The following is an 18,836-nucleotide window of genomic DNA, read 5'->3' as shown; positions in this document are numbered from 1 at the left end:
CTTTTGAATCTGCTTAGTGTATTCATCGCTTGGTCTCCCCCTACGATTTTTACCCTCCACGCTGCCCTCCAATACTAAATTGGTGATCCCTTGATGCCTCAGAACATGTCCTACCAACCGATCCCTTCTTCTGGTCAAGTTGTGCCACAAACTTCTCTTCTCCCCAATTCTATTCAATACTTGCTCATTAGTTATGTGATCTACCCATCTAATCTTCAGCATTCTTCTGTAGCACCACATTTCGAAAGCTTCTATTCTCTTCCTGTCCAAACTATTAACTGTCAATGTTTCACTTCCATACATGGCTACACTCCATACAAATACTTTCAGAAATGACTTCCTGACACTTAAACCTATACTCGATGTTAACAAATTTCTCTTCTTCAGAAACGCTTTCCTTGCCATTGCCAGTCTACATTTTATATCCTCTCTACTTCGACCATCATCAGTTATTTTGCTCCCCAAATAGCAAAACTCCTTTACTACTTTAAGTGTCTCATTTCCTAATCTAATACCCTCAACATCACCCGACTTAATTAGACTACATTCCATTATCCTCGTTTTGCTTTTGTTGATGTTCATCTTCTATCCTCCCTTCAAGACACCATCCATTCCGTTCAACTGCTCTTCCACGTCCTTTGCTGTCTCTGACAGAATTACAATGTCATCGGCGAACCTCAAAGTTTTTATTTCTTCTCCATGGATTTTAATACCTACTCCGAATTTTTCTTTTGTTTCCTGTACTGCTTGCTCAATATACAGATTGAATAACATCGGGGAGAGGCTACAACCCTGTCTTACTCCCTTCCCAACCACTGGTTCCCTTTCATGTCCCTCGACTGCCATCTGGTTTCTGTACAAATTGTAAATAGCCTTTCGCTCCCTGTATTTTACCCCTGCCACCTTTAGAATTTGAAAGAGTATTCCAGTCAACATTGTCAAAAGCTTTCTCTAAGTCTACAAATGCTAGAAATGTAGGTTTGCCTTTCCTTAATCTAGCTTCTAAGATAAGTCGTAAGGTCAGTATTGCCTCACGTGTTCCAGTATTTCTACGGAAGCCAAACTGGTCTTCCCCGAGGTCGGCTTCTACTAGTTTTTCCATTCGTCTGTAAAGAACTCGTGTTAGTATTTTGCAGCTGTGGCTTATTAAACTGATTGTTCGGTAATTTTCACATCTGTCAACGCCTGCTTTCTTTGGGATTGGAATTATTATATTCTTCTTGAAGTCTGAGGGTATTTCGCCTGTCTCATACATCTTGCTCACCAGATGGTAGAGTTTTGTCAGGACTGGCTCTCCCAAGGCCGTCAGTAGTTCCAATGGAATGTTGTCTACTCCGTGGGCCTTGTTTCGACTCAGACCTTTCAGTGCTCTGTCAAACTCTTCACGCTGTATTATATCTCCCATTTCATCTTCATCTACAGCCTCTTCCATTTCCATAATATTGTCCTCAAGTACATCGCCCTTGTATAGACCCTCTATATACTCCTTCCACCTTTCTGCTTTCCCTTCTTTGCTTAGAACTGGGTTGCCATCTGAGCTCTTCATGTTCATACAAGTGGTTATCTTATCTTCAAAGGTCTCTTTAATTTTCCTGTAGGCAGTATCTATTTTACCCCTAGTGAGATAAGCCTCTACATCCTTACATTTGTCCTCTAGCCATCCTTGCTTAGCTATTTTGCACTTCCTGTCGATCTCATTTTTGAGACGTTTGTATTCCTTTTTGCCTGCTTCATTTACTGCATTTTTATATTTTCTCCTTTCATCCATTAAATTCAATATTTCTTCTGTTACCCAAGGATTTCTATTAGCCCTCGTCTTTTTACCTACTTGATCCTCTGCTGCCTTCACTACTTTATCCCTCAAAGCTACCCATTCTTCTTCTACTGTATTTCTTTCCCCCATTTCTGTCAATTGTTCTCTTATGCTCTCCCTGAGACTCTGTACAACCTCTGGTTCTTTCAGTTTATCCAGGTCCCATCTCCTTAAATTCCCACCTTTTTGCAGTTTCTTCAGTTTTAATCTACAGGTCATAACCAATAGATTGTGGTCAGAGTCCACATCTGCCCCTGGAAATGTCTTACAATTTAAAACCTGGTTCCTAAATCTCTGTCTTACCATTATATAATCTGATACCTTTTAGTATCAGAACAAGTAAGCCAATAAATAATAGTTTAATAGTTTACTACACATGATGATGTCTTTCTGTTCGTGCTATACACACTTACTGCTTCATTGTTTATGTAACTACACAGCCTAACAACAGCTAAGTAACCAGAAGTGCATGACTTGTTTACATGAAACTTCGCTAGTGGACAGATCAGTGATGTAATTTCAGTGATTACAATGTCGAGTCACTCTTAGAAAGGATTTGCCAGTATGCGCTCACGTATCAGCACGATGTCAGCCCTTCTCTGGCCTGAACTCACGCACTGATTTGATCGGGAACTGTGTCGAAGCAGGTGCATCCCGTCCTCGGTCGAGCAGGCCCACAAAACTTAACTGGTCCTTTATAACATCCATACTGCCACAGGAAGAAAGTTGTCAGCCGACACGCTCCCACACATGTGCTATCATGCACAGGTCTTGCTCGCGACAGGAGTGCATCAGCACCACGCAGAAGGTTGATCGGGTCATGCGCAATGCACCAACCAGGATTGTCGTGTGGGAAAGTCGCACCACGATACTGTCACCGGAGAGGTAACACAACGACGCAACATGTTTGAGTACTCAACGGCATTGGCCCTTTACCTAGCTGCCGGCATTTATCGTGAATCTCTCGTTCAGCACAAATTCCCAAGGGAATGAAAAACAGCGCAGGTGACTCCAATGTATAGGAGGGGTAAAAGAATGTACCCACAAAATTACAGACCAATTCCCTTAACTTCGCTTGGCTGCAGAATCCTTTAACATATTCTCAGTTCGAATATATTAAACTTTTTTGAGACTGAGAAGCTGATGTCCACGAATCAGCATGGTCTTAGAGAGCATCGCTCGTCCGAGACTTAGCTTGCCCTCCTCTCACACGATATACTACGAACTATAGATGAAAGGGGGAAAAGAAAATTTTTTTTTATTGATAAAATGTATAGAAAATTGGACTCTCATAGCAAAGATTCGTTTGAAGAGTATGTAACACTGACGGACAAACTATTTACGCCCTTCGTTTTTTACGTTTAGTAGTAGTTACCTGTCGTCGTCCTCATGTTCTCACGCATAAACCAAGTGCTCCGTAATTTTAAGTGATACTGTGCTAAATAATGGAAGCAACTTCTGAAACAATACGACTTTCTCAGTTACGATATCATGGATCCCAGCTCCAGTGACTCTGGAAGATTACTATTATTTTAATTTTGTATGGGGAATTTGATGGAAGCGCCCATCTTCCCGACGGCGCTGCTCAATAATAGAGGTATGTGAATGCGTTCATCACTTTCCCTTCGTGGCCGCCAATGTCAATTTAAATATCTAGATCTTATTTGCCGCGACATTCAGAAACCGCTATCTTTCTTTTCATTTAATTACGAAGTCTGATTTTTTTCTCAGATGAATAACGCATTTTAACCACAACTTTTTTACCCAGGCTACGGGGAATGAAAGTACTTACAAGGGAACCTCCCCATCACACCCCCCCCTCAGATTTAGTTATAGGTTAGCACATTCGATAGGCCTTGAAAACCTAAACACAGATCAATCGAGAAAAGAGGAAGAAGTTGTATGGAACTATGAAAAAATAAGCAAAATATACTAACTGAGTAGTCCATGCGCAAGATAAGCAACGTCAAGGATAGTGTGGGCTCAGGAGCGGCGTGGTCCCGTGGTTAGTGTGAGGAACTGCAGAACGAGAGGTCCTTGGTTCAAGTCTTCCCTCCGGTGGAAATTTTAATTTTCTTTATTTTCGCAAAGTTATGATCTGTCCGTTCGTTCATTGACGTCTCTGTTCACTGTCAGCGAACCGAGTGTTCTGTACGGACAAGTTACTCTGTAACTACAATATATGATCTGAAGATGGGCAGCTAGCCCGAAACCGGTAATTGAAAATAAAGTATAGCGATCTAAGACTGAAACGCCGTATTTTATTTCGTTAAAGTTTTAAGTTTATAATCCGCCGAAAATTACGAAATACGGCATACTCATTCGGATGCTGTGTGATTAGAGTACGGATACATTTCCTCATTCAAGATATATTCCGGCGCTGGACAGCCTTTAGCGAAAACAGTGACGGAACTATTGACACCTTTTGATGAAAAGTGGTATCACCTCTGCATGGATAATTATTTTAACAGTGTACAACTTGCAGAGAAGTTACTTGAAAAGAAATTTCGAGTTTGTGGAACGATAGGGCGAAATAGAGTATTTCCGGAAAATTAAAGCGCGCAAAAGTTAATGTGTTTGAAGCTTATCGACGGAAAGGTGACAAGCGGCCGGCGACAAGCCAAGTAATCCGAATTAGCGCTGCCGGCGCCAAGCGAATAAATTTGTGCTAGACGTGCGGACGGCGAAGTGTCAACGGAGAAGTGCAGCTATAATAATTCACGTTCCCACCGATCGTTACGTTGGCCTCCGTTAGTGTCTTCTCGATGCTGTACTTCTGTTGTGCACTGTGTATTGAGTCTGCTTTATACTAGCACGTTATGTAAAGGAACTAAGTCCAGTTAATTTTTTCAGCATCATGATGTTCAATTTCAGCTATCCGCAATGTCATTACTCCTATGGAGATTAAAAGGGATGTTCCAGAAAAATGACAAACTTTAAGGACATGTTCCTTATAAAGAAATAAGTGAATAATATCTAGTAAACATGGGCTCTAAAATGCATACCTTAAGAGCTATGACCACTTTTTCATCTTCGCTATTGTGAAATCTTTTCTCATTAACAAGTGCTGATAGCTTTTGAGATAGGTACTTCAGAGAACTTGTTTGCCAGGGATTTTGTTTGATGTAAGGAATCTCTTCCTAAAGTTCGTCTTTTTTGTGAAACGTTATGTTGGGGACCACTCCTGCTCCTCATTTATATAAATAATGTACCCTCTAGCATTACGAGTAACTAAAATATTTCTGTTTGACGATGACACTAGCTTGATAGTAAAGGGTGTTCTGCGCAACATTGGCTCGGTTTCAAATGCAGTTCATAACCTAAGTTCATGGCTTGTAGAAAATGAACTAATGCTAATTCACAGCAAGACTCAGTTTTTGCAGTTTCTAACACACAATACAACAAAACCTGACGTTTTAATTTCATACGATGGGCATATGATTAGTGAAACTGAACAGTTCAAATTTCTAGGCGTTCAGATAGATTGAATAAGGTCCTGAACGTGGGCTTCCCACGACAGTTGACAAAGACTTACTGCTACCGTTTTCACTATTCGAACGGTGTCTGAAGTTAGACACGAAAATTGGTCTACTTTGCTTATTTTCATTCGCTTATGTCGTATGGTATTGTATTTTGGGGCAACTCTTCCCACTCTAAAGGACAATTTTTGGCATAGAACCGGGCGTTTCGGGGCAAGAAGTGGTGTAAGTTCACGAGCCTCTTGTCGACCCCTGTTCACGAGTATGGGTATTTGACATTGGCCTCTCAAAATAACTAACTATATATATATATATATATATATATATATATATATATATATATATATATATATATATTCCTTACTGTCATTTCTTGTTAACAATATTACCTTATTCCCAAGCATAAGCAGCTTTCACTTAGTTAATACCCGGCAGTAATCAAACCTGCATTTGGATCGGACTTCCTTAACTCTTGCACAGAAAGGTGTGGAGAGTTTCCTTATCGGTCACTACTTCAGCCGCGGAGTTCCTTGAAAACTTAAGCTGATTTTTGTTGTATTGTTGATTGCGTTTACTTAAATTGATGTCTTGACTTTTAGGGTTCATGAAACGTTTATTTTTATCTGTTGTTACATTTATGTTGTAATTTCATATACTGACATGTTCCATGATCTTTGAAATTTGCTTCACAATTTGGTCCTACGTAACTTTAATATGATTCGGGACAAAGTGGTGACGAAATGTTAACTTTTTCCTAGGACACCTGCAGCGTTCAAAATGCAATCTCCATACTAGTACCGATTAGAAATATGCAAATGTACAAAGCCAATTGAAGACGAATTCCACATTGCACAAAGTATAATGTGAAATTATATATATATATTGCTCTGTTTCTCCGCGGAATTACATGCAAATCGTCCTGGAGCGACATTTACGCACGTGGTATACTTCAGAGAGGACTTATCAACTTAGTCTCCTCTCCTGACTTAACTAAGATACCCTTACTGTGTCCTGTTGCATAGCACCGTTCCGTCATCTCTTGATTGTAGTTTTTTCATTCGCCTAACGTTTCCTGTCGATCGTCTCTTGCGTCGGAGCAGTATTATATAGAAAATATTTTCTTCATGTTTATTACAGCAATAGGTTCCTGTCCAAGCAGACCGGGCACCCGCCCCACGGTAATACATCAAAAGAAGTACTGCGTCATCCCGGTCCCCAGAACTCTGGAAGATAGACGTTGCCTGTGGATATTTTATCAGACACAGTCCCAGTCCCTGTGACTGTTCACACATGTTACTAAACCCGCTCAAACCTGTAAACCACCATGCGTAAGCAGCGCCTATTAGACGGAGGAGGTTATACAGCCGATCAGTACAAGTCATTCCGCCAGGAAGGACGTACACGGCTCTTGTCTGTAGTTCAGCCATGCCTATATGATCGATACGGCGGTTCGATCGCGTCCGCATCGTTACTTTGTGCCAGGAAGGGCGCTCAAGAAGGGAAGTGTCCAAGAGTCTCAGGGTGAGCCAAAGTGGTGTTCGGACGTGGAGGAGATACAGAGAGACGGGAACTGTCTATGAGATGCCTTCCTCAGGCCGCCCAACCACTACTATTGCAGTGGATAGCTGCTATCTATGGATTATGGCTCGGAGGAGCCCTGACAGCAACGCCACCATGTTGAATAACGCTTTTCGTGCAGCCACAGGACGTCGTGTTACGACTCAAACCGTGCGCAATATTTTGCATGATGCGCAATTTCACTCCCGACGTCCATCTTTGCAACCACGATACCGTGTGTGCGGCACAGATGGGCCCAACAACATGCCGAATTGACCGCTCTCTTCACCGATAAGTGTCGGAGATGCCTTCAACCAGACAATTGTCAGACACGTGTTTGGAGGCAACCCGTTCAGGCTGACCGCCTTAGACACACTGTCCAGCGAGTGCACCAAGGTAGAGGTTTCCTGCAGTTTTTGGGTGGCATTATGTGGGGCCGACGTACGCCGCTGATTGTCATGGAAGGCGCAGTAACGGCTGTACGATACGTGATTGACATTCTCCGACAGAGAGTGCAACCATATCGTCAGCATACTGGCGAGGCATTCGCTCCCCCATCGTGCACATCTTGTGAATGACTTCCTTTAGGATAACGACGTGGCTCGAAATAGAATGGCCACCCTGTTCTCCAGACATGAACCCTATCGAACATGCCTGGGATAGATTGAAAAGGGCTGTTTATGGACGACGTCACCTACCAACCACTCTGAGGGATCTACGCCGAATCGCCGTTGAGGAGTGGGACAATCTTCACCAACAGTGTCTTGATGAACTTGTGGATAGCATGCCTCGACGAACACAAGCATGCATCAGTGCAAGAGGACGTGCTACTGGGTACTAGAGGTACCGGTGTGTACAGCAATCTGAACCCCCCACCTGTGACGGTCTCTCAGTATGGTGGTACAACATGCAATGCGTGGTTTTCATGAGCAATAAAAAAGTGCTGAAATGATGTTTATGTTAATCTCTATTCCATTTTTCTGTACAGGTTCCCGAACTTTCGGAATCGAGGTGATGCAATACTTTATGTGTGTATGCTGGGCTTTTGGTGATTCCGTATTTCTTAAGTTTAACTGAATTCATTTGTCTGATGTTGGAGGACGCGAATCGCAGCAGAGATATTCGCTTCGTGCATCGGAACGTAATCAAGACTTGAGCGATACCAAACTAATGGCCAAAGCCTCATGTATCAAGCAGGGGAAAAAGCGACGCAACACTAGCCGAGTTAGCACTGTTTGTTGTTTAGTTTTAAATAATTCGAGTTGTGAGGTTGATCAGGAGACACCGTTCATCCTGAGCTTTGCGTTGATGTAAACATTACGTCATCTACTTTACTGCATTACCATTTACATGACGGGATCCAATTTTTCGTGCATGTCCGTGGTTTAAAAAAGAACGCCCTTATCGTGTTCAGTTGTGAGTAGTTGTCGCAAACATAAATACCATTCGACGTATTTGTGTTTACTGGTAAAAATACACGGAATACAAATAATCCTGCCAACACGTTACTGTATAATTTATGAAACACGTTATGAAAGGGATGTGGTGCATGATGGAATACCTGTAGTGCGTTTCCAGCACAGCCAGGCAAAAGCACTGAGAGAACACAGACCGAAGTATGTTAGCAACATTGTAATTCTTATTTAAGAGGGGTGGGTGTGCGTGCGTAAATTTATTAATGAAAGACCGTGGAAAAGTAGTATTACCCCCAACAGTATTACTTGGAGCAGTTCTCTGATAATATTTTAACCATGGAATGCTACACATTTTATACTAAAACTACTCTGGGGTACATATGAACCCCAAAAGAAATTTTTGTTTTAGTAAGTGTATATTTTAAGTTAACGCGTAACTTAAAGTACATTGCCGTTTATATAGATAATGGAAGACAGTCGATGAAAAAGGAAAATGATTCATCCAGTGATAGGGCATGTTTTCTTTTGATGCTTCCAAATATGTACTTATTACATACGGTTCACTTAAGCCTGGATTTTCATTTAGAACAGGATTACAACGTTATACAAAATAGCTGCGTCTGAGTACAGATGTACCCCAGACAGTCTGCACGACAAATATAAGCACAGAAGTCCAAGTAGCCAAGGTTGGTTACCGGCGATATGAAACTGTGATGCGCAAACCTGTGGCACTAGTGGGAAATGGTTGCATCCAGTTCCCCCAATGGGGCAGACACTGTACTTCGGGTAGCATTCATGGGTTAAAGGTACAAAAACTGATTTGCGTCAAAACGAAGTTATTTGAATCCGACTGACAAGTGCTGTAAGAGACTTTTTCCAAGTGGAGACAGGAAGCAGTACAGGTACATCGAAACTGTACCGGCAATCAATCTTAGATGAATGTGCTTGAGAACTCTTGTAGAAAAAGTGGACATACATCCGCTGGAAATATTCTAAAATACAATTTTCGTAACGCTATAAAATCGCTTATAAATATGAGAATGGTCGGCATATCTGTTCTATCTGAGGGAGCGGTTTGGCAGCCGGTGCAAATTCTCTATAAAAAGCAATCATTTGAAAGCGCAAAAATATTAAGTTACATTTTTATGCAAAAATAAATTCGAATTTAAAAATTTTAATAGCAGGTTTTACATATGAAACTTTCTTCCCTTTTCAGGTATACCCTATATAAACCACACCCATTACAATTTTTAATAAATAATTGATGAATTGGAAACAATTATTTTCGTCGGCATAACGTTGTAAGATCACCGCCACAATGCGGTATACTGGATAGAATACACATTGATTTTTTCAACAATTGTCTGTATTTGATGCACGGACAAGCTGGTTGGGCCAGCCTGACAAACAGAGCGTGCAAAAGTGGTGACGTAACGTGTCCGGTTACTCAGCACCGTAGTTACACAACGCACGCTGCTCGCCACGCTTTAGGCTCTATGCACACGGGGGCGCAGCCATATCACGGCGTCACAAATCGTTTTAGTGCACACACGACGGCATCGCAGCGATCACTGCGCAGCAGTATTACTATGGAAGTATCTACACTCGTCAGCCACAATATTATGACCACCCACCTAATAGTCGGTATGTGCACCTTAGGCATGGAAAACAGGGGCGACGCGTCGTGATATGGAAGCAATGAGGCGTTGGTAGGTCGCTGGTGGAAGTTGGCTAAACATCTGCACACGAAAGAAGTCTCCCATTCCGCGTAGTGGGCGATGAGCTCTAACGCCGTGTTCGATCACATCTCAGATGTATTCTATCAGGTTCAGATCTGACGAGTTGGGGGCCAGCACAGAACTGGAACTCGACACTGTTTCTCGAAGCACTTCAACAGACTCCTGGTCTTGTAACGCGGCGCATTATCGTGCTGAAAAGTGCTGCTGCTCTCGGGAAATATGATCGTCATGAGGCGTGTACGTGGTCTGCAACCAGTGTGCGATACTCCTGGGCCGTCACGGTGTCTTGGACGACCTCCACTGGACTGATGGATGCCCACGTGAGTGTTCCCCAGACCATATTAGAGTCGCAGCCAGCTTGTTTCTGTGCCGCAGTATAGGTGTCAAGAAGCTGTTTCCCTTTAAAGACGACCGATTTACGTCCTGCCATCGGAATGATGAAGGTATCGGGACCCATCAGACCGTGCAACGCTCTACCACTCCGCCAACCCCACTGCCGATGGTGACGTGCTCTTTTCAGTCGTAGTTGCCGATGTCTTCTTGTTAACATTGGCACACGCACGGGTCGTTGACTGCGGAGGCCCATCGTTAGTTTGTTATGGTTTTAGGACGGGAAACAGCTATGGTCATAAGTGCCCAACCTCTGGCCTAGTTCAAAAATGGTTCAAATGGCTGTAAGCACTATGCAACTTAACTTCTCAGGTCATCAGTCGCCTAGAACTTAGAACTAATTACACCTAACTAATCTAACGACATCACACACGTCCATGCCCGAGGCAGGATTCGAACCTGCGACAGTAGCGATCACTCGGCTCCAGACTGTAGCGCCTAGAACCGCACGTCCTGTCCGGCCGGCTCCTGTGGCTTAGTGTAGTGTAAAAACAGGAATTTAAATCAGCAGCAATGGGAGGGAAACTCAAGGACGAGGGAAACTCAAGGACGAGGGAGACTCAAGGACGAGGGAGACTCAAGGACGAGGGAGACTCAAGGACGAGGGAGACTCAAGGACGAGGGAGACTCAAGGACGAGGGAGACTCAAGGACGAGGGAGACTCAAGGACGAGGGAAACTCAAGGACGAGGGAGACTCAAGGACGAGGGAGACTCAAGGACGAGGGAAACTCAAGGACGAGGGAAACTCAAGGACGAGGGAAACTCAAGGACGAGGGAAACTCAAGGACGAGGGAAACTCAAGGACGAGGGAAACTCAAGGACGAGGGAAACTCAAGGACGAGGGAAACTCAAGGACGAGGGAAACTCAAGGACGAGGGAAACTCAAGGACGAGGGAAACTCAAGGACGAGGGAAACTCAAGGACGAGGGAAACTCAAGGACGAGGGAAACTCAAGGACGAGGGAAACTCAAGGACGAGGGAAACTCAAGGACGAGGGAAACTCAAGGACGAGGGAAACTCAAGGACGAGGGAAACTCAAGGACGAGGGAAACTCAAGGACGAGGGAAACTCAAGGACGAGGGAAACTCAAGGACGAGGGAAACTCAAGGACGAGGGAAACTCAAGGACGAGGGAAACTCAAGGACGAGGGAAACTCAAGGACGAGGGAAACTCAAGGACGAGGGAAACTCAAGGACGAGGGAAACTCAAAAATGGGAGGAAATCAGAAAAGTGTTATTGAAGGGGGGTTGTTTTCCCCGGAAAGAGCTTCAAATGGCCGATGTCCTCTCATTAACACTTATAAACCCAAGGACGCGATCGGCTGAGCGCGCGTCGTCTGCTAGAACGGTAGGTATATCAGGCGACAGGTATAAACGGGCGCGTAGGCGATTGAAATAGGGGCACTAAAGTAAAAGGTATCTCACCGTCCACAGTTGAGGGAAGTGGGGACAAATCGGGAGATGATATCGAAAGCTAAAAAGACAGTGCCCAATGAGGAGTCTAGTTAAAATTACCTCCTCCCGAAAACGAGGCCGAGAAGACGAGGTCCAAGCACAGGGAAGAGATTTTATGTCCCGTAATTTGTTATCCTGAAGTGCAGACCAATGTGTGTTCCATAAAAGAGCAACACGACGACATAGAACTATCTGTAGATCGGCAAAGGGAGCCATGATAACAGCAGGCCGACGAACAGAGACAGCAGCCTTGGCCGCTATATCGGCAGCTCGTTTCCGCGTATACCAACGTGACCTGGCATCCAGAGGAACGCCACAGAAATACCCCGCAAGTGGAGCATATGGTGGGAGTCTATAATCGGTTGGACCAGAGGATGGACGGGATAAAGAGCTTGGAGGTTGAGAAGAGAGCTGAGCGAATCCGAGCATATAGTATACTGTATCCGCTGATGGCGACGGATGTATTGGACCACCTGGATAACAGCGTAAAGCTCCGCGGTATAAACCGAACACTGGTCGGGAAGGCGAAATACAATTGGGGTGTCGACAATAATATAGGCTCCCCCGACACCAAAGGTGGACTTAGAGCCGCCAGTGTAAATAAATGTGGCATCCTCCATTTGTGCACATAGAGCAGCAAATGCCTGACTGTAAACTATTGAGAGTGGGGTACTATCCTTGGGAAGCCGACAATGGTCACGGAAAAGGCAGGTCCGAGGTCGAAACCAAGATGGTTCTGTACCGCCATTTGTCAAGAAAGTTTTTGGAAATAGGAAGGGAATGTAGCAGCTGACAGAAGCGAACTCCTGGCGGTAGTAGAGAGGAAGGTCCGCCTGCATACCCTAAATGCAAGGAGGCGTCAAAAATTGGTATGGGTCGGATGGGCAGGTATGGAAGACAGATGGTTAGCATAACGACTCAGTATGACAGCTCGCCTACTGGACAGCGGAGGTTCAGCAGGCTGAGCGTAAAGGCTCTCCACGGGACTGGTGTATGAAGCTCCAGATGCTAAACGCAATCCACGGTGGTGGACACAATCTAGACGCCGCAGAACAGAGGGCCGTGCAGAGGAGTAAATCGCGAGACCTGATGCCCTGCCTTCAATGCATGGCCTACCTTTCGCAAACTACTTTCATCATTAGGAGCGTTCGGTCCACTGTGTGTTCAGATACACTTTTACTCCACTCAATATTGAAGTCTAATGTTAGTTCCGCCATAGTTCGCCGCCCGTCCTGTTTTACCAGTCTCTCCAGACTACGATGTTCGACATTTGTAACGAGGGATGGCCGCCCAACCTAACGTCTGGAGGTTGTGTCACCTTTGTTTCGCCAGGAGTTTAAGACACCACATCACTCCTCTAACACCCGACAGTCCTTACTGTTTCCGAAACGCTCCTGCCGATCTTCCACGCCATGAGAATCTGTCCTCAGTGCAACAGATACATACCGCGCCTTCCCATTTTACAGACGGACAGCACGTTCACCGATACTACGGGAGTCATTCAATAATTAGAAGCACAAGTTGGTCTGGGGGAAGAAACTGTTAGTGGGGGCAAGTCTGGTATTGTTAAGGCTTAAAGATGGCATCACTGGGATGAACCCTGATCAGCTGATGTAACATTGTTTTGTTTATAACCACAAAACTACATTTCAAGATGGCGAGTCCACTTGAAACATCCGCATTAGTTGAACAACGTTCTGCTATTTGTTTTTACTTGAAGACGAGAAACCAGTTAATATATATTGTATCGTGTCAAATTTATGATGAAGGTATGAATCGTGCAAATTTTTACAAGTGGGTAGAGCAGTTCAAAAAATAGTCGCGACTGACGAATACCGTTCTGGCCGACCATTTGCAGTTTCAACTCCCTCACTTGAAAGTCGAATTGAGGGCGTTATTCGTGCCGACTGTTGTGTGACTGGAATTGATAGGTGATAAGGTTCAAGTTAGTACTGGTACAATTCACAACGTTAGCGGTATTTCAGCTTGTTACAGATAAACATGTGCAAGATGGGTAGCAAAGGACCTGACGCAGCTAGACCGGGAAACAAGATTGAGTGTGCACAGAGCTAAAGGGATGTAACGAAAGAGAAGGTGAGTACTTGAACAAAATTTTAACTTGTGATGGATCTTGCGTTCAGTATTTTGAGCCAGAATCAGAAAGACAAAGCACGGAGTGGAAGCACACCAACTCACCTGTCAAGAAAAAATTCAAATGCCAAGCATCAGCAGGAAAAGTCATGTTGACGGTGTTTTGGGATGCTGAAGGTCCAGTTTTTTGTGATTATATCTAAGAGCGGCGTTCAATGAACAGCCAGTACTACTCGGATTTGATTTTAAGCAGGGTGAAGTCGGCCGTGAGAGAGACGTCGTCGGTCTCAGAGCAGAGATCTGATTCTCCAGCAAGACAACGCATGTCCTCATATTACTCATATGAAACAATCAACAGTATGTGCTGGGAAGTACTACCTCATCCCCCTTATGATCCTGATTTAGCACCTAGTTATTTCCATTTGTTTGGTGCACTGAAGGAGGAATTACGTGGGAAGATGTTCCAGGATAACGAGGACGAGAAAAAGTTTGTGGGAAATTGGTTCAAGACAGTTCTTCGCAACCGGAATAAAAAGCTTGTAGCCCGTTGGAACTGGTGCGTAAATGTTCAAGGGGATTACGTTGAAAAGTAAACGAAGTATTGTTTTTTTAAAAATAAACTTTTTCTCTACATAACAATTTGCGTGTGTATTGAATGACCCTCGTACATATGGGTTTTTATCGATAGGAGGTCGGTGGCGAACCCTGATAGCAACTGCATGATGTTGAATAAAGCTTTTGGTGCAGCCACAGGTCGTCGTGTTACGACTCAAACTGTGCGCAATAGGCTGCATGAACTTCACTCCCGACGTCCACGGCCAAGTCAATCTTTGCAGCGCGGTACAGACGGGCCCAACAACATGCCGAATGGACCGCTCAGGATTGGCATCATGTTCTCTTCACCGATGAGTGTCGCATATGCCTTCAAATGGACAATCTAAGGAGACGTATTTGGCGGCAATCCAGTCAAGCTGAACGCATTAGACGCACTGTCCAGCGAGTGCAGCAAGGTGGAGGTTCCCTGCTGTTTTGGGGTGGCATTATGTGGGGGGGGGGGGGGGGGTGACGTACGCCGCTGGTGGTGGTCATGGAAGGCGCCATAACGGCTGTACTATACGTGAATGCCATCCTCCGACCGACATTGCAACCATATCGGCGGCACATTGCCGAGGCATTCGTCTTTGTGGACGACAAATCGCCCCGCCCCCCCATTGTGCTGATCTTGTTAATGACTTCCTTCGCTCAACTAGAATAGTTAGCAGGTTCTTCAGACATGAACCCTATCCAATATGCCTGGGATAGATTGAAAATGGCTGTTTATGGACGACGTGACCCACCAACCACTCTGAGGGAACTATGCCGAATCGCCGTTGAGGAGTGGGACAATCTGGACCAACAGTGCCTAGATGAACTTGTGGATTGTGTGGCACGACGAACACAGGCATGCATCAGTGCAAGAGGACGTGCTACTGGGTATTAGAGGTACCAGTGTGTACAGCAATCTGGACCACCATCTCTGAAGTTCTCGTTGTACAGTGGTTCAACATGCCATGTTGTGTTTTCACGAACAATAAAAAGGGCGGAAATCATGTCTATTCCAATTTTCTGTACAGGTTCTAGAACCCTCGGAACCGAGGTGATCCAAAAAAATTTTAGTGTGTGTTTAAAAGAATGTTTAAATTATTTTGGAATGAGTATGCTGTAAATTGATGGGCTAACAGTAAATCTGCAATAATCCAGCAAAAATTAAGACATCCGACGTTGTTTTTAATACCGCCTGCGCAAATTTGTCGAATTCTGTTATGAGACCTTGCACTGGATCTTTCCTCTCCTACAAGATACGGGTATTTAAAGTACCGTGTAACTCGTCACCGAAGACGTCGAGCGCGCATTTGGAATTATAACCAATAAATGGAGCGTGTTTCACAAACCTGCCAACGCTGTGCTGGACTTTGATGCCAGCGCTGTTAAATGTTGGTTTATCTTTCACGACTACTGCCGTTCCGGGGATGGTTTTCAACTTTACGTATACAGAGGCTGTGTAATCTGGACTGTAAAATCCCAGCAACGCTAGGACCAAGTAGACTTGCCAATATTCTCACTGACATTTTGAACACACGCGACTGCTGCCGGATGTTCGCGTCGTTCTCAAACGATATTTCGACGACGTAAGTCGCTGTCTTCTTCAGGTGCTACCCGAGAATGGTTCTAGGGCGGATCGAGTCTCGTATTTGTGCCCGTAAGGTGATGGGTGCCCCCTAGTCTGTCCGCGCCGCATCGGGTGCTCTCTACGCGGTCCGTTTGTTTAAAATGTGAACAGATCGCCGGAAAGCCTGAAGAATATTCTCAACGACTGCTTTTTAGACAATGCTGGCTAACGTATGTGAACCCGGTCGTGAACAACCACTGCATCTTTCTATTGCCGAACGCAGAAGACTAATTCACGTCAATATTGAAAATTGTGTATTTTGTGGATACAGAGCAATGAAGCAGCGATTACATTTAACTTTCGAAAATAATTTATTTTTAATTGTATATATTTACTGAAGATTTACCGCTGCGGTCACATTTGACCAAACACGCCACCAGTTTAACGCAAAATGGTTTAACAGCGATGAAATTTAACAGTGGTACCTGTATCATTTTTTTCTGCTGATCCGATAGGCAAAGCCCTCACAAAACTTTTCTCTCACATACTTTAAACCGTGCGCCTTTGTTCTAATGCTTTCCCGATGCGCCTTGCTTCATGTATCCCACATTTACGGGAATTTCTTCACCTCTTTGGGGAAGAAATTCCACGGTGGGTGGTGGCAGCTGTTCCGAGTTTTGCGAACACAGGGGCACTGTCCCATTCACTTGGCAGTGGCCAGTGGCCGGGCATCACAATTCACCCGTCGCGTTCTCGCGCCGTATTCCCAGCGTCACAACCGTAGCGTGCGTAGCTCAAAGTTACTGGAAGACGCGTGAAAATGAAGCTGCGACCTCGCGGTAATAAATCACTTGTGCGCATCGAACCTCAGCCTTGCAGCTGGACGTGTTCCTTCCCGGCAGCTGCCTGGAGTCGACAAACGCCTGCCACCTGTGGCGCTGACCACAGCCGCTCGGGGATTCCCCTTTTCGTCCGCCGACGTGTGTCACTTGATATGTCACTTGCTAAGGCCGGTATTACACTATCAAATTTCTTTGTCCAATATCTTTGTCAAAGATATTTGATAGTGTAATAGGGACTTTGTCAAATGTCGTCCAATATTTGATCAAATCTAGAGCCTCGCTGTATATTTGATCAAAGAAACCGCTTTTGTGTTCACTGCAATGTGACATGTTACCACATGGAGCGCTAGCATCGCTGCAGCGTTCTGTCGTCTGTAGTGTTTTTATAACCATTGTCGGTAAATACAATTGGTGTGTGCCGACAACTAAAAAATTAATAGAGATGTATGAAGCTGATGAGGCGCTTTACAACGTGAGGAACCCTGAATACAAAATTAGATTAAGAAGATTGGAGATCTAACCTGACCTAACCTAACCTAACATAACCCTCTCCTGTAGCAAGGAATCGGAGTGTTATAGTGAGCCTGTCATCTGAAGATGTAGCAGTTCTTAAGTGAATATTGTGCTTTGTGATATGAGGATACACTTCATTGAGCACATACAGAAACGTATGCTCATCCATTCTTAAGTAATTGATGTACGACTTGACGTCTTCCACTGTAAGCTCACGTAACAAGTTCTGTTGAATGCTTTTATCGTGTCGTCGTAAAACCCACGGCTTCACCCAGATTAGATTAGTTTTTCGTTCCATAGATCCGTGCTGAGGAGATCCTCGTGGATGTGGAACATGTCGATTTTTTTAAGCTGAAATAACAATACTAATAGTATGAATAAATACATCATTTGTTTCTATTAAAAATTTCGCCAATTGAGTAGAAGGAGTTGGCAACTAGTAAGTCTTTCAGGCTCCTTTTAAACTGACCTTTATTTCTAACTAAATTTTTTATGTTTCCTGGCAAATTATTGAAGATGAGTGTTCCTGAGTAGTGGACCCCTTTTTGAACTAAAGTAAGTTGGTTGGTTTGTGGGATTAAAGGGACCAGACTGCGATGGTCATCGGTCCCTTTTTCCAAATACTAAAAACACCCACAGAGAATAAAAACGAGTAACAGAATAGATCACAGACGCTTTTAAGTCCTTGTGCAGATCATTTTTGTTCCTGGTATTGTATGTATGAACTGAGTTGTTTGTTGGAAAAAGAGATATTATTTACGACAAATTTCATTAAGAAGTAAATATACGAAGAGGCAGTAGTTAGTATACCCAGTTCTTTGAAGAGGTTTCTGCAGGAGGTCCGTGAATTTACTCCACAAATAATACGTATTACACGATTTTGGACCTTGAAAACTTGTTTGACTTCAAGATTTACCCCAAAATATTATCCCATATGACATTATGGAATGAAAGTATGCAAGCTTTTTCATTTTTGTGTTTCCTATGTCTGCTAACACTCTAATTGCAAATATAGATTTGTTAAGGCGTTTCTGCAGTTCTGTGGTGTGCTCCTCCCAACTGAATTTATTATCAAGTTGTAATCCCAGGACTTTAAAGACTGTCAACCTCGTATGTATGGTTCCATTTTTTCCCCCCACTTCTTTTCCGCATGTGCACACAATGCAATTGGAGTACGTAGAACTGCTGCGGTTAATAAGTTGTTGTCAGCCATCTTGAACTTTGACGTAGCGCTAGAAGGGGTATTACACTGTCATCAAATTTTTCGTCAAAGATCTTTGTCAAATATATTGGACGGAATATTGGATCACATCTTTGACAAAGAAATTTGATAGTGTAATACCGGCCTAAGTCTGTGTATCCCAGAGGCACCTGTATCGGTGGATTCCGCCGA

The sequence above is a fragment of the Schistocerca americana genome, chromosome 10 (assembly GCF_021461395.2).
Source record: "Schistocerca americana isolate TAMUIC-IGC-003095 chromosome 10, iqSchAmer2.1, whole genome shotgun sequence".
Classification (NCBI taxonomy): domain Eukaryota; kingdom Metazoa; phylum Arthropoda; class Insecta; order Orthoptera; family Acrididae; genus Schistocerca; species Schistocerca americana.
This window is presented reverse-complemented; position numbering follows the sequence as displayed.